At 48.9% G+C, this 13865-nt stretch overlaps 1 protein-coding gene, 1 long non-coding RNA gene and 1 other non-coding gene across 4 annotated transcripts in view; 1 reads left to right on the forward strand and 2 right to left on the reverse strand.

Moving 5' to 3' along the window:
• The window catches only part of LOC135907852 (uncharacterized), a 105359-nt gene extending 100233 nt beyond the window's left edge, over positions 1–5126 (forward strand). Inside the window, exons 5-6 of the long non-coding RNA XR_010566136.1 lie at positions 2644–2766; positions 4960–5126. This is a non-coding gene — a long non-coding RNA (uncharacterized lncRNA). The remainder of the gene's footprint in view (positions 1–2643; positions 2767–4959) is intronic.
• Positions 1–13865, reverse strand: part of LOC135907850 (beta-1-syntrophin-like) — a 108160-nt gene that overhangs the window by 40268 nt on the left and 54027 nt on the right. The gene's annotated exons all lie outside the window — the stretch shown is intronic.
• TRNAT-UGU (transfer RNA threonine (anticodon UGU)) lies at positions 5606–5678 on the reverse strand. Its single transcript has one exon. It is a non-coding gene; the product is annotated as a tRNA-Thr (tRNA).

The raw sequence follows: 13865 nt of genomic DNA on the forward strand, positions 1-13865 counted from the left end.
GCCTGACGCCTTTCTTTATTGGGATTTTGTTGCTTTCTTTATGGAGGACTACGGTGGCTGTGGAGCCGCTATAGATATTTTTCAGTATTTTTACATATGGCTCGTCTACACCCTGATTCCGTAATGCTTCGATGACTGCTGAGGTTTCGACAGAATCAAATGCTTTCTCGTAATCAATGAAAGCTATATATAAGGGTTGGTTGTATTCCGCACATTTCTCTATCACCTGATTGATAGTGTGAATATGATCTATTGTTGAGTAGCCTTTACGGAATCCTGCCTGGTCCTTTGCTTGACAGAAGTCTAAGGTGTTCCTGATTCTATTTGCGATTACCTTAGTAAATAGTTTGTAGGCAACGGACAGTAAGCTGATCGGTCTATAATTTTTCAAGTCTTTGGCGTCCCCTTTCTTATGAATTAGGAATTAGTACGCAAATCAGCGTTCTTTTAAAGAGAAACTTACTTTTTCTAGAAAGTTTGCCCGTGTCGGGGGTGGTTCAGAGCGTCTATATACATGGAATGAACGTAGCAGAGAGGAAAGAAGATGAAAAAACTCGTTTGGATCTTTGCACCACGTCAAATGTGCGCAATGCCCTTTGGAGCTTCCTGGGCGTCGATCGCCACATTAACCTCTTGATAGCTGTAATTATCAGTGACCTCTGCACTGCAGAAACCACTGCAGAAATTGCAGCGCTTACCTTTGTACTATACCCAAGTCCAGAGGGAAACTACGTAGACTGGTAGAGAAGAGGGGGTGGGAGTAGTAGAAGGCAGAGACTTGGTAGAACCGACGCAGTCGTGAAACGAGTGAATAACAGCCTTGCCACTCTTCGCTCGCAGTTCCCATACAAGGCGAGGGGGGAGGGGATAGGAAAAGGTGACGTAAGAAGGCAAGAAAACGCTGCTACTATAGACACGACAGAGGTTGCTGGAAAACTGGATAAACTTAAGTTCTAGGTACGGTGGCATGATAACCCCCTCCTCCCCTTTCGGACAGCCACTAGCCCTCGCCTTGCTTTCACATTCAAGCTTTCCCTTTCATCCATGTCGCTCTTTCGGAGCCCACCTCCTGAAAATTTCTGATCCATGGCAAAGGGGTCATGAGAAATTTCGGTGGGGTGGGGGTTGCCCCCCCCCCCTCCTGCCTACGCCAATGGTCAGAGGTGACAGCGCGGCTGCAGCAACGGTTGCGGCAGGTGCATGGGAGGTGCGGTGCCGTATGAAAAAGAATGTACGATTTCATAATGTATGCAGCCCATGTATGCAGCCTAAACAAAAAAAATTATGGGGTTTTACGTGCCAAAATCACGATTTGATTGTGAGGCACGCTGCATTGCGGTACTCCGGAATAATTTGGACTACCAAGGGTTCTTTAACGTGCAGCTAAATCTAAGTACACCGGAGTTCTCGCATTTTGCCCCCATCGAAATGCGGCCGCCGTGGCCGGGATTCGAGCCCGTGACCTCGCGCTTAGCAGTCACACATCATAGCCACTCGGGTACAGCCTAAACAGCTTGGCTGTTAATCTGTCCCCATAGAATGTTGCGGCCCCACGAATTTTTCTGCAATGCTTTTGCGGGGGGTCACGTATAATTACAGCTTCCAAAAGGCTAATCTGGCGACGCCCACGGCGCTCCAGAGGGCATTGTGTACATGCGACGCGATAGATAGGTTCAAACGAGTGTCTCGCGTCGCCTTGTTCGGCGCGCTCCTTGACATACACACACTGAACCACCCCGAGCCACCGCCGCCGCAGCAGCAGCAGCAGCAGCAGCAATATCAAAATTCCAGGAAGAGGCAGAGAAAGCTTCGCTTTAAAATGATTAAGGGAGTACGAAGTATGTCATGCAAAATTTCGGATGCCGACCGAAGTGGTCTATTCAATCGTGAAATGGGTTAGAAGACGTAGAAGACGTTCTGGCTTTGACCACACCATTTTAGTCGGCGTTCTGCTTTCCTAAATGTGAACAGACTTCCCCCATTTTAAGAGTAGTTCAGGTTGCGTCCGGTGGTCCGGGCTTGCTCCAATTAAATCCCGCTCCAATGAGCGATTTCGGCGCGAAAGCCGTTCGCCATCTCCCATTGGAATTGCTAGTCTTGCTCAAAAAGCTGAGGTGTTCCGTATCTGTCATTGGCATTTTCCCTAAGACTTGTACAAACTGAAACCATAAAGTTTAAACGTATGTTTGAAAGATCTCACTGAACTAACCTATAATAAAATGAAACGTAGCTTTAAGGCATATTGTTCATTATTGCGCATGCCACTTTTGTGGTAAGTCAATGCTTTTTCGGCGTAGCTAAACTTCAAAATCGAGTAATCTCAGCGAATAACTGGCTTATAGTGCATACAGGCGCACAGCCCCCCACTACCACTATTTGTTTTTCTATTTTTTGTGCCCCTTGAACTGTTACAGCCTATACAGTCGAATGCCGAACCTTCTCGCTTAAACAGAACTTGGCGTATACTTCTCTCGTCGATTTCTCTTTTTTAATTTTATTTCAGACGGCAACAACGAACCCCCAAGACGTCCCGCGAAGGCCCACCGAGACGAAACTTATTCACATACACTCGCACGCGTTCATATTAGACATACTTTTTCTAGCTCGTCGTGTGCTAAACCATAAAACGGCTCCCATCTGCAGGTACACGGACGCCTCCCTCGCCGCCAGCGCGTCGCCCATCTCGTTGGGCGTGCGCGAACGCGTGCCGACAGGACAGCGGCGCCGATGGATCACAGCTGGGCGATCACATGTCGGCCAAGCCGGGTAGGCGCTCGCACGCACGGCACAGTTCCCGTATTTAGACCGCGGCAATCCATAACGACCGGGAGCGATCCACTTGCGCACATGATGGTGCGCACAGCGTCGGGCAACACTCGTGCTGGCCACGTCACAAGATGGGCCCCGCGGCGCTGTCGTATCGAACGGCAGCGCCTATCTGACAACTGCTCGTGCACCCGGATCGAGAGGAATAGTGAAACAAGGTCTATGGTCGCAGCTCATCTGACAAGAAATTGCAGCTTTCGTCTCGTCTTTAACAATAATAATAATAACACCACCACCACCACCACCCTGTATATATACAGGGTTTCCCAACTATCATGCAGCAAGATTTAAATATATGCAAATGCCACGTAACTGGACAGAACAAAGGTAATGTTGTTTGCCGTTGCTTGGAGATACTCAATTTTTTTCATTCCGCCTAATTAGATAATAAGTCTTAATTAATCAGCTTCTCAAATGTAATAATTAGATGAAAATTGTCAATGAGAACATTGTAGAGCGACATAAGAAGCTCCCAATACAGCTTTCTGTTGCTCAATACGCGCTTCATAAAAGTGTTTTTCCGAAAGTGCCTCGAGCGGCGAGTCGCACGGCAGCGCGTATTCAGCAACAGAAAGCTGTATCGGGAGTTTTTCATGTCGCTCAGCAATTTTCTCATAGACACTTTTCATCTAATTATAACATTTCATAAGTTCATTGATTAATTAATTAAGACGAATTATCTAATTAGGAGGAACGAATAATAATATTTTGAGTATCTGCAAGCGACGGCAAACCACATTAACTTGGTTCTGTCCAGCCACGTGGCATTCACATATTTTTAAGCTCTGGCTAAAGTTAGCTGGGACACCCCTGTATAAACATACACACGCTCGGCTTTCCAGTGGCCGTGTGAATTGTCCGTTGGCATATGCTCGGATACGTGCACTAGCCAACCAGTCGGAAGGCTCCGGAACTGACATCTGGCGTGTGATTTTTTCTGCAAATACAGTTAGCTACTTTGGACCTCCCTGAACGTCTCGCGACAACGCCGAAGGACCTGACACAGTTGTTTACGCGAGGAAAAAACGAAGAGTCTGGCATCGCATACGACGACTCCCGATTACGATAGCAAGGCATCTGGCGGCGTCCGCTTTTTTTTTTTTTTTGGCATCGCAGCACCTACTGGTGAAGTGGGGCTTTCTTTCTTTCTCCTTTTTGTCACTTCGTCGGCCTATCCCAATGCGGCGTCGATGACGCCGACGTTCCTCCCATTGTGCCCTGCGATGCCGCGGGTGCCTTCGTCGTAAGCAGTGCTCGTCCCGCATGTACATCTATTCCGTAGCATGCAACAAAAATAAACGCTGTTGTTCGTATAACCGGTATATATAAAAGCACCCAGTACAACAATCAAAGTTAAATTCACCACGTTTAGAGGCGGGTAGGTAAGCAGCGTCACGTAATCAGTGCACTTAGCGTTTCCAGACTAGTACCGCGTGCACGGCAGGGAGCGCAGACCTTAAAACGCCGCGCGCCAGGTCCAGCACGAAGGACGCTCCCACAACTTCGACCGAACAATTTCCATTGCAGGGGCAAACATGCGCGCAACGACCCGACAGCCACACTGCTTACGGCGTGAAGCCGTGCGAGGTGGTTCTCGGATTTCGCACTCGCCGCGAAACAACGCAGTGACACCGGGGCCAGAAATAGAATCCACCATGGTCTCGGCATCGCCATACAGCTCGGCGCCTCAAGCAGTAGTAAACCGAGGAAACTCATAGCGGCCCGCATCAGAACACCGCGCAAGGTCGGAGGTTTACAACACCCTCCGATTGCTTTCAGCGAGCGATTTCAAGCCGGCGAAATATGCAGCAGAATAAATAAGTAAATAACTAAAATTTGGAGGCGTTGCTCCTTTAAAGGCTGATACTTTAACCATAAGAGGGCAAACCGTCGCAACATAGAGTGATGCATGCAACGAATTTGAACGAAGGAATCACTCCAGCTCAAGAAGTTTTTGTAAGCTGGCGGCGGTCAGCCTGAAGAAACAGATTTCAAGATTTTTGGAGCACAGGCCGCTTTTCCAACTATTTTATCCCTTTGCAGCCAGTCAACTAGATAGACTTGTAAATATGATTACTGCAGATATATCGATATCGTGACGATTCCTTTCATCTCGAACGTCTGTATATGCAGGAATGCCGTTGGGGTGCGCCTGATGACGGACGAAAATACAGCCACGGAGCAGCGGATGCTTTCATATATCTCGCCAGCTGCACTTTGCTGCAGTGATTGCGCATCGGATAAAAGAAGAAAAAACAAACAAAACAAAACGTTTGACTAGGCTCGTCTGGGCCACGAAAAACATTGTTGGAGTAAAAAAAAAAGAGAAAAACAACGTGATTGCCAGCTTCCCAAAATTCAGTTTTACCAGCATATTCTAAACAGAATGCATGGCGCATTTACTTCAAAGAGCCGCTCGTAGGACATGCGCTAAGTGCACAGAATGAAGCATCGTCTATCGAAAGAGCCAGTGAGATGTCCGCGACTATCGGTAAGGATCTTTGTCCATACTGAAGGGCATAGAATACAAGCTGTGGCGATGAGACGGACATGCGGCTTCCATTGTCTGGACGCGGCGTCGGCACCCACGTTTCCAGCATTGAACACCATTTTTCCCATTCATTGTAGGCGGCCAGTGACGTATCAAGCACCTATAACGTACCGTAAGAAGCCAACAAACAAAGACACCAAGGACAACATAAGGGAAGTTACTTGAACTTACTAACTGAATTAAAGAAATTACAAATTAAAGGCAATGAAGGTGGATGAAAAAATAACTTGCCGCAGGTGGGGAACGATCCCACGCCTTCGCATTACACGTGCGATGCTCTAACCACCTGAGCTACCGCGACGCCGTTTTCCCATCCACTTTCTTGGGTATTTGTCTTTTACTACTAGAACTAACCTTGGGAGTCTTAGCCAGCGCCACCACTCACGAACCTTGGCGGCGGATGTGGAAAATGTTTTCTGCCGCAGGCGTCACGAGTACGTGACCTTCTTGGGTGAAGGCAACTGGTAAATAAACCCACACATGCTGCCTGAAGCCATTGGCAGAGGACAGGCCGCTGACCATTGTCGACTCAGAGTTACGTTTCGGGGTATAGGTATATAGATCCATTCATATCTGACAATTAACTACCGCAAGAAATCAGACGGTGTTCCATCAAATGCTTGACAAGAGCAGAATACGCGTTAGCATAGGCTAGGAGTCCATTTTCCTGTGCATGCTTAAACGAAAAAATTAAACACACTGGCTGTCGTCGGCGCTCAATGAAAACTTGGTCGTGACACCAAGAGCTACTCAACATGACCTAAGAGCTAGCTATAGGACCAAATGTGACATCACCGCCGCTTACATTAACGAATTGGAACAAACCGAAATAACAGCGGGGGTAACATATTCCACCAAGCTGCACAGAGGTTGTTCGGACCGACCACACACTGCGTACGCCAGAAGCACATAGAGCGGGATGCGTGAACAAGTTCAACTCGGTTCTCGCATAGGAGGTGTGCGTAAAGCAGGTGTACATCACGGCGCACGAACCGAGAAAAAATAAAAGCTGGTGGGATAAATCGGCGGAAATTGTGCCAGCAAGCAAAAGATACAACTTCGCAGACGACCAGAGTGAGGCACTGAGAGGCGCTTAAGAGCCCGCGAGCACCGCAGGTACCCAGGTATAAAATCAAGCTGTAAAATATACATAAGAACAAGAAGAAAAATGAGGTAGGTCAGCTAGAGAGCCGCGGTCGAGCAGCAAGTGAGGAAGGGGAATCTAAAAATAATAACGGTGATAAAACGGTGCAAGTGAACATCGAAAGAGCGGCAGTGGGTAGAGACCAAAGTGACGGCACACGCATCTGCGCAAAGCGCAGGTATGAGGAAATGTCAGCGCGCGCAAAATATATTGCCGCCGGCTCGCACGTTCCTCTTCTCTCCGGATCGCAGCGCCTTGCACATCGTTGTGCGTTGCGCTCGCAGGGAAGAGATCTCGCTATCCTTTTTTTCCCTCTTTCCCCAACACACGCCCCCGCGCCAGAGGCGCACGCTGCGGCAACCACCCGACGACGTCGGATGATCCAGCCAACGTTGGACGCTGCGCGGTCGCCTTTCCCGGCGGCACTCTGCAGCCACAAGAGTCGGTGGCGAGGCCACACACGCCGCCTGCAGTGCGAAAAGCGCAGAAGGATGTTTGCAAAGCAGCTGCGCTGACGCCGCGCGGGAGAGCCCGCGCGACGCCATCTCGGAAGGCGCGCCTCTACACCGGAGCCTAGTTCTATCATCCGCAAGAGGAATGCGACCTTTGCGAGGAAAGCACTTTGTCGCACTATCAAGGTGTCAGCTGCAAATTATTAAGTGCAAGGTCATGCAGGGTGTTCCGGAAAGCGCGTAAAACCCGCCCGACAGACGGCGGTACCGAACCAAGACAGAGCGGTGGATTCGCCGCTGCAGCTGCTTTTTGGTCAAGTGGCGTAGACCGTTCGCGCACCCCGCGACATCGATGTAAGTTGAAGTATCTGCTACTTGCCGTTTGTGCGAGTTTCGCGAGCCAGCAAAACCAGCACAGCACTACGCGATAACGAAACTACTGAAACGCGAAAGCGTGGGCGGCGCGGAGTCGAGCGAAAATGAAACCCTTCGACCGCCCGCGTCGTTGTCAAGGGTCATTTCAATGAGTTCTTTTTTCTAGAGAATGAGATAGCACTGCACATGTAGCATTTTATTTCGTCTTATACTGCCATACAAGGTGGTTGAGCACTCGTGACAGAATTTAACCGAGGAGTGCTTTCGTCATCGGGCAAGTGCTTGAATGTCCCGGGGCATTCTCTAACAATGTCCTGCATTTATCTAAATTTCTCGATTATTAAGGCTCTGTTCGCGATAATATTGACGCCTTAGAGATTCTCGAGCGCTAATTTATCACTTTAGCTTGACTTAATACTTGCCTTTAGTGTCCCTTTAACGCTGTCGCGTCAAAAGGCAGCTTGCGCAGGCTTGCGTGCGAAGTGAGAAAGGAGGGCTTCGCGGAAAGCCTCCCTTCTTCGGCGGCGCGCCCTTGCTCTCTACCTTCTGAGCTCATCAATGACGTCATGGAGGCATTGTATTGTTTAATTATTTCCGGTTACTGCCAGTGGTGGAAGCGGCGCTGCCGCCGCGTATCGGCATGGGACCGAGTGTCCCAAGGGAGCTACAGGGAGCTTCGGCTCCCTGGTAACTCCTGGCGACCTGCAGCACAGGCCCTCAAGCACGGCGGCCCCAAAAAATCAGAAACTGCGCTTTAATCTTGTCTCATTCCGTAAAGCATGATATAGGGGTTTTCACCATTACACAAACACACACACACACACACACACACACAATATATATATATATATATATATATATATATATATATATATATATATATATATATATATATATATATATATATATATATAACGAGAAGAAAGGGGGTTAACCGAGGGGCCCGATTTTTATTAGTCATATCATAAGAAGCCAACAAACACTGACACCAAGGACAACATAGGGGAAATTACTTGTGCTTAATAAATGAAATAAAGAAACGATAAAGTAATGGAAATTAAAGTGGATGAAAAAACAACTTGCCGCAGGTGAGAACCGAACCCACAACCTTCGGGGTTCGGTTCTCACCTACGGCAAGTTGTTTTTTCAACCACTTTAATTTCCATTACTTTATCGTTTCTTTATTTCATTTATTAAGCACAAGTAATTTCCCCTATGTTGTCCTTGGTGTCAGTGTTTGTTGGCTTCTTATGATATGACTATATATATATATATATATATATATATATATATTTTTCATTTTTAAAATCTTGGCTAAAGTTACGTGGGACACCATATATATATATATATATATATATATATATATATATATATATATATATATATATATGGTGTCCCACGTAACTTTAGCCAAGATTTTAAAAATGAAAGGCGCTTCGGAAACGAACTGAACCGAAGGCATACTATTCGCACTGGCCTATAGTAACTCAGGCAATCTTTTTTTTCCCCGTAACTCACTAATTCATTAACTTTAATTGCAAAATTTTAATAATTGGCTGAGCGCACGAAGTATGATACGCAGATTTGTAGAGCACCTTCAGAAACCACCGATTGAGTTATTTCCTGTACGATAGGTCTCCCGTGGTCCTTAATTTTTTTTTTCCGGGTTTCAAAGAAAGCCCGCGAAATATGAAAAAAAGCCACGTGATGGAGCGCTTGCACAGTGGTATGGCGCTGTTTTCGGTGAACAAGGTCGGCTGCACCGTGACTGGCGACGGGGAAGCGGCTGGGCGTTCTTTATCTCATAGGCAGCGCTCGGCCAGCAGCATGCATTGGCGCCCTCATCCGACGTGAGCCGATCGTTGGCCGATCCCGAAGATAGTGCAATGCCGGGCCGACCGACGGCGGATGTGAAGCAGGCGTTAAGCACTTCCCATACGTGGGCCGATCCCGAAGATAGAGTCATACCGGCCCGACCCGCGGCGGAGGTGAAGCAGGCGTTCCCCGCTATACGCCACAATGAAAGCTCTGCCTAAAGGTAGTGTGGCCGAAGTCGCTAAATTCTTCGTCAAGAACATCCTGCTGCGACATGGTGCCCCAGAAGTCGTCATCACCGAGAGAGGAACGGCCTTCACTGCAGAGCTTACCCATACCTTTTGGCAATACAGCCACACTAGCCACAGGAGGAAATCTGTGTACCACCCGCAGTCGAATGGTTTTACGGAGCGGCTGAACAAGAACCCCGCCGACATGCTAGCAATGTACGTCGACGTCCAACACAAGACGTGGGACGCCACCCTGCCGTACGTAACCTTTGCTTACAACACGCCAGTGCAAGAAACAACGTAGATCACGCCATTCAAGCTGCTTTACGGCAGGTACCCGCGACGACGACTCTCGACAACATGCTGCCGGACGTCACCGACGAAGAGAATATCGATATCGCCGCCTATCTAGATATCGATATCGCGTGTCGAAGAAGCCCGACAGCTCGACCGGAACCACATCACATCACATCAGGAACCAGCAGAGGACCGACAGCCGACGCAACAATCTTCGACGACGCGGCGTCGAGTACCAGCCCGGCGACCGTGCTTGGGTCGTTACGTTCGACTTGCGGGGGCTGGCGATCTTCCGGGAAGCAACCGTCGAAACCTGCCTGGCCCGCTGCGGCGACTCGCTTTGTAAGGACGACAGTGCGCCTCGTCCACAGCCCATCGGCGCCGGCATGTCTGCTGCAGAGAGTCGCTTTGTACGGACGACAATGCGCCGCGTCAACAGCCCATCGGCACCGGGATGTTTAGACGCAGTCGGCGGACCAAGTATTGTTAGCGGATTCGCTGTCACCGTCGCGGTTTGTTTGGAGCGGGGGAACTCCTGGAATATGTTTTGCGGCGCCGTCTCATGGGCCTTAGAAGTCGTCAGATAATGGACAGACGCGGCAGCCACTAGAGACTTTTAGCTTGTACGCTGCTCCGGTAAACGGGAGCGGTTTGGGCGGATTACCGGATGGTCGGGGCGTAAACGTGAGCGGTGAAGCCGCCTGGTGTTGTAGAGCTCAACCAGGCAAACGCATAACTAAAACTGCAGTAACTCACCATATCCTGCTTCGCCACTCGTGCAAATTTTTGGCAGCGGCGTAATTGTGAACACGATTACGCCACTCTCGAAAATTTACGCCAGCAGCTAAGCAGAATATAGTAATTAGCTCTGTGTTTGTGTGGTTGAGCTTTGCGCCACCAGCTGGCGCCACCAATCTGGCCGCTCACCTTGACGCCCCCGCTAAACCGGAAAACCGCCCGCGCTAGCCCGAATACCGGACACGCTAAAAGTCTCTACTGTCTGCAGGGTCAACTCTGGGATCAAGAGGCGCCTGCTCAGGGCAAGATCCGTGTCTGCGAAAACCCTCTCACCTCGGCGTGGTCAGTGAAACCTGTACGGAAGTGTATGTAAACCTTCCCTCTCAAAGGCGGGTCGGCTACGATGACTTTGGACGTTCCGAATTGGTCGAAAGTTGAACGGCCGTTTTCCCTCACCTATGAATCTAGAGAGGACAGAGTGTTTATAAGCAGCCGTTGTCGGCTCTTCAGGGTGCATTCTCTTTCAGTCATGCTAGACTGATGAACTGTAACGTTATCATGTAGTTACTGTAAATAAATCCCGTATTCCTCGTTCTCGATAGGAACAAGTCTCTCTTTTCAACGTCCTCAGCGTGGATGAGTTGGACGACGATATGGGCCTGCTACCATCTATTTCATGCCCGACCACAACTATTTAGGCATATTCAACACCGAAAGCGGAGCGTCTAAAGCCTGTTTCACATGCAAGCGATTGAGCGAATGGAGCGAACAGCGGCGCGGCGCTGCAAAGCTTTTCGCGAGGTTTCGTTTCACATGCATTGCCGCCGCGTGTTTTCCGCCGCTACGAATAGCAATGTTGCTGGCAAAAAACACGGGACTTTCCACCAGTTTCGGTAATTTGCGACTACCAACATAAGCATTGCTTTGTCCCTGCCTCTTAAATTTTTATTTTATAGATACATATCCTGCGCTTAGCAATTAGCAATTCGTTGAAAAGCTATCTTGTCATGTTGTCTGTACCATAGAGTTTCCTACAAAAATTACTAGAGGGAACTCTGGCGCTGCAGTCGTTGTCCTACCATGGGAATGATGGGAAGTACATGGATTTGTCTGATCTTCGTGCTTGTGGATTCAGACGTTCTTGTGGCTTTGTATATTACGCTATATAAATCTTATTATCGTATATTTCAGCGAAATCTATATTCTTCGAAGTGCAGAAGACGCCGGGAACGCGTACAATTGTTATTAATTGCAACGATTGAGCTTGTCTATGTGCCCAAATCGAAACGCGCCAAGCGTCTCAAAGCACTGGCATGCCCGCGATAAATTCATAAGTGCGTTTCATTCGCTTGTCGATACATGCATGCGTGACTTAATGGTTTCAATATTAGGCTTCTGTACTGGAGTCCCTGTGATCGAATCCTGCCGTCGGGCAATTTTAACGATGTTTATTTAATTATTTAATAACGCAATACACTGTTGAAAATGACGAGTTTATAAAGTCACAAAGCCGTTTGAAGCCAAAAGGACGAAGTTTGGGCAAATCCATGTACTCCCCATAATTCCCATGCTGGGACAACCACTCCCGTTGTAGCTCATGTAGACACTAGCCCCAGAGTTCCCTCTAGTAATTTTGCAGGAAACGCTATGGTCCGTACCACGTGTAGCAAGTAAATAAACATCATCCTATGCGCAGGCTTTCCCGCACTAGTCTTCCACTGGTCACGTGTCGAGGCGGGCCGTTTGGAAGCGGTGCTGCCGCTCTGCCGCTGCGATGAAATTCCAACTTGCCCGAACCTCGCCGCTCCCGCCGCTACTGCCGCCGCCGCCGCTCGAAACAGATTTCTGCGGCGCGGCGGCAGGAATCGCGAGCATGTTCGCTTTCATGTGAAACAGGCTTAAGCGGACAAGCTGATTTTCAAGGCGGCGAGCGCCCGCGCCTGTTCACACCAGCCGCGTTGTCTGGCTGTCCGCGCCGCCTGGAAGGCGGGGCATCTCGCAATATCTTTAGCAATTTCAGGGACGTGCCGCCATCTCGTGGCACTTTGGGTTTGTGCGCGTACTTTCGATATTTCTTTTTCGTCGTGGGTTGGCGCGCTCCCGTCCGCTATCTACTTCTGCAAAATGATGAACTCAGATGAAGACGACGAGATCGTTGGCATTTTACTCGCCACTTGTACAGTCGCTTTTCAAGATTTGTTACGGCGCAACACAAGACAAGGACCAAAGAAGGTATAAAGCGACGACACGGCGCCGTGTCGTCGTTTTATACTTCTTTTTGTCCTTGTCTTGTGTTGCGTTGTAACAAACCTTACTATAAATCCCAACCAACTGGCCCAACTTGCCGTTTTGACGCTTTCGAATAAAAGAAGCGAAAGCCCAGAGAAAGACATTCGTTTACATTCGTTCACCAGCGCTTCCGCAGTGTCGGGTTCTGATTGGTTGCGGCTAAAGCGGCCAACTTATCCGCGCAGAAAAAATCGGTCCGGGCGCGATCCGGCCAAGTGGCCACGTATTTTCCGCAAAGCGGAAAATCCGCGGCCGCTTGGCCGGATCCGCTTGTCCGCTCCGCCTTCGGTGTGAACGTGCCTTAAGTGAGAGGCTTTTACGTCGCTATTTCGGACCCTACAATAAGATCATCCGATGCATTGGCGCACTGGACAGTGAGGTCATGCCAGACGGCATTTCCCAATCACAGCGGCCCCGCGCACGACCTGAAGTCCTCCACGTGGTACACCTTAAGCCTTCTACGGCCGCTGACGAACTTAGGGACTTAGTGTCTTTGTTATATTATTGTTTTTTCTTTATTATGTGTGTTTTGTTTTCGCTTTCGTGTTTGTAGCAACGGGACGATGCTTTTATGAAGGGGGTATTGACACGTGTACTTGTTTACCGGATGACCGCATTTCACTACTCAACAAACGTTATCGCTCAGCGCAGGACTCGCCTGCATGTATCGGAAGTTCTTCGAACGTTATCGATGCTTCTGTCCACTGTCTGTTGTCAGCGCGGACCTTGTGTAATCTGATTGCATCTGATTGTTCGAATTGTGCGGCACTTTCTGGAAGACACGCGGGCACCAGCTATTACTCCGGAACCTCCGATGACGCATGTATAAAAGCCGACGTGCTTGACCAGCTGGTAAGATTTTCTACGATCGCCAACTGTGTTCGTCGTTATCGTTGTCCTTTGAGTGTAGCCTGTTTTTGAGGGCACAGGCCTAGAGAAAGAAATTCCACAAGAGGGGACACTCGACGAAAACAGGCAACAGGAAAAACGACGCCTAGTGTTAATCTCATCCGTTAGCTGGCGCGAGCATCGAAAAAAAGAAAGGGTCTGAAATGAACTTACATTGAATTCCAATGGCAGATCGCTCTCGGCACTTAACTCTATGCAGCTTACCATCGCGTCGGCTGAGGCCAAGTTGTCTTGGAGAC

This window comes from Dermacentor albipictus, chromosome 1 (genome assembly GCF_038994185.2).
Source record: "Dermacentor albipictus isolate Rhodes 1998 colony chromosome 1, USDA_Dalb.pri_finalv2, whole genome shotgun sequence".
Lineage (NCBI taxonomy): Eukaryota > Metazoa > Arthropoda > Arachnida > Ixodida > Ixodidae > Dermacentor > Dermacentor albipictus.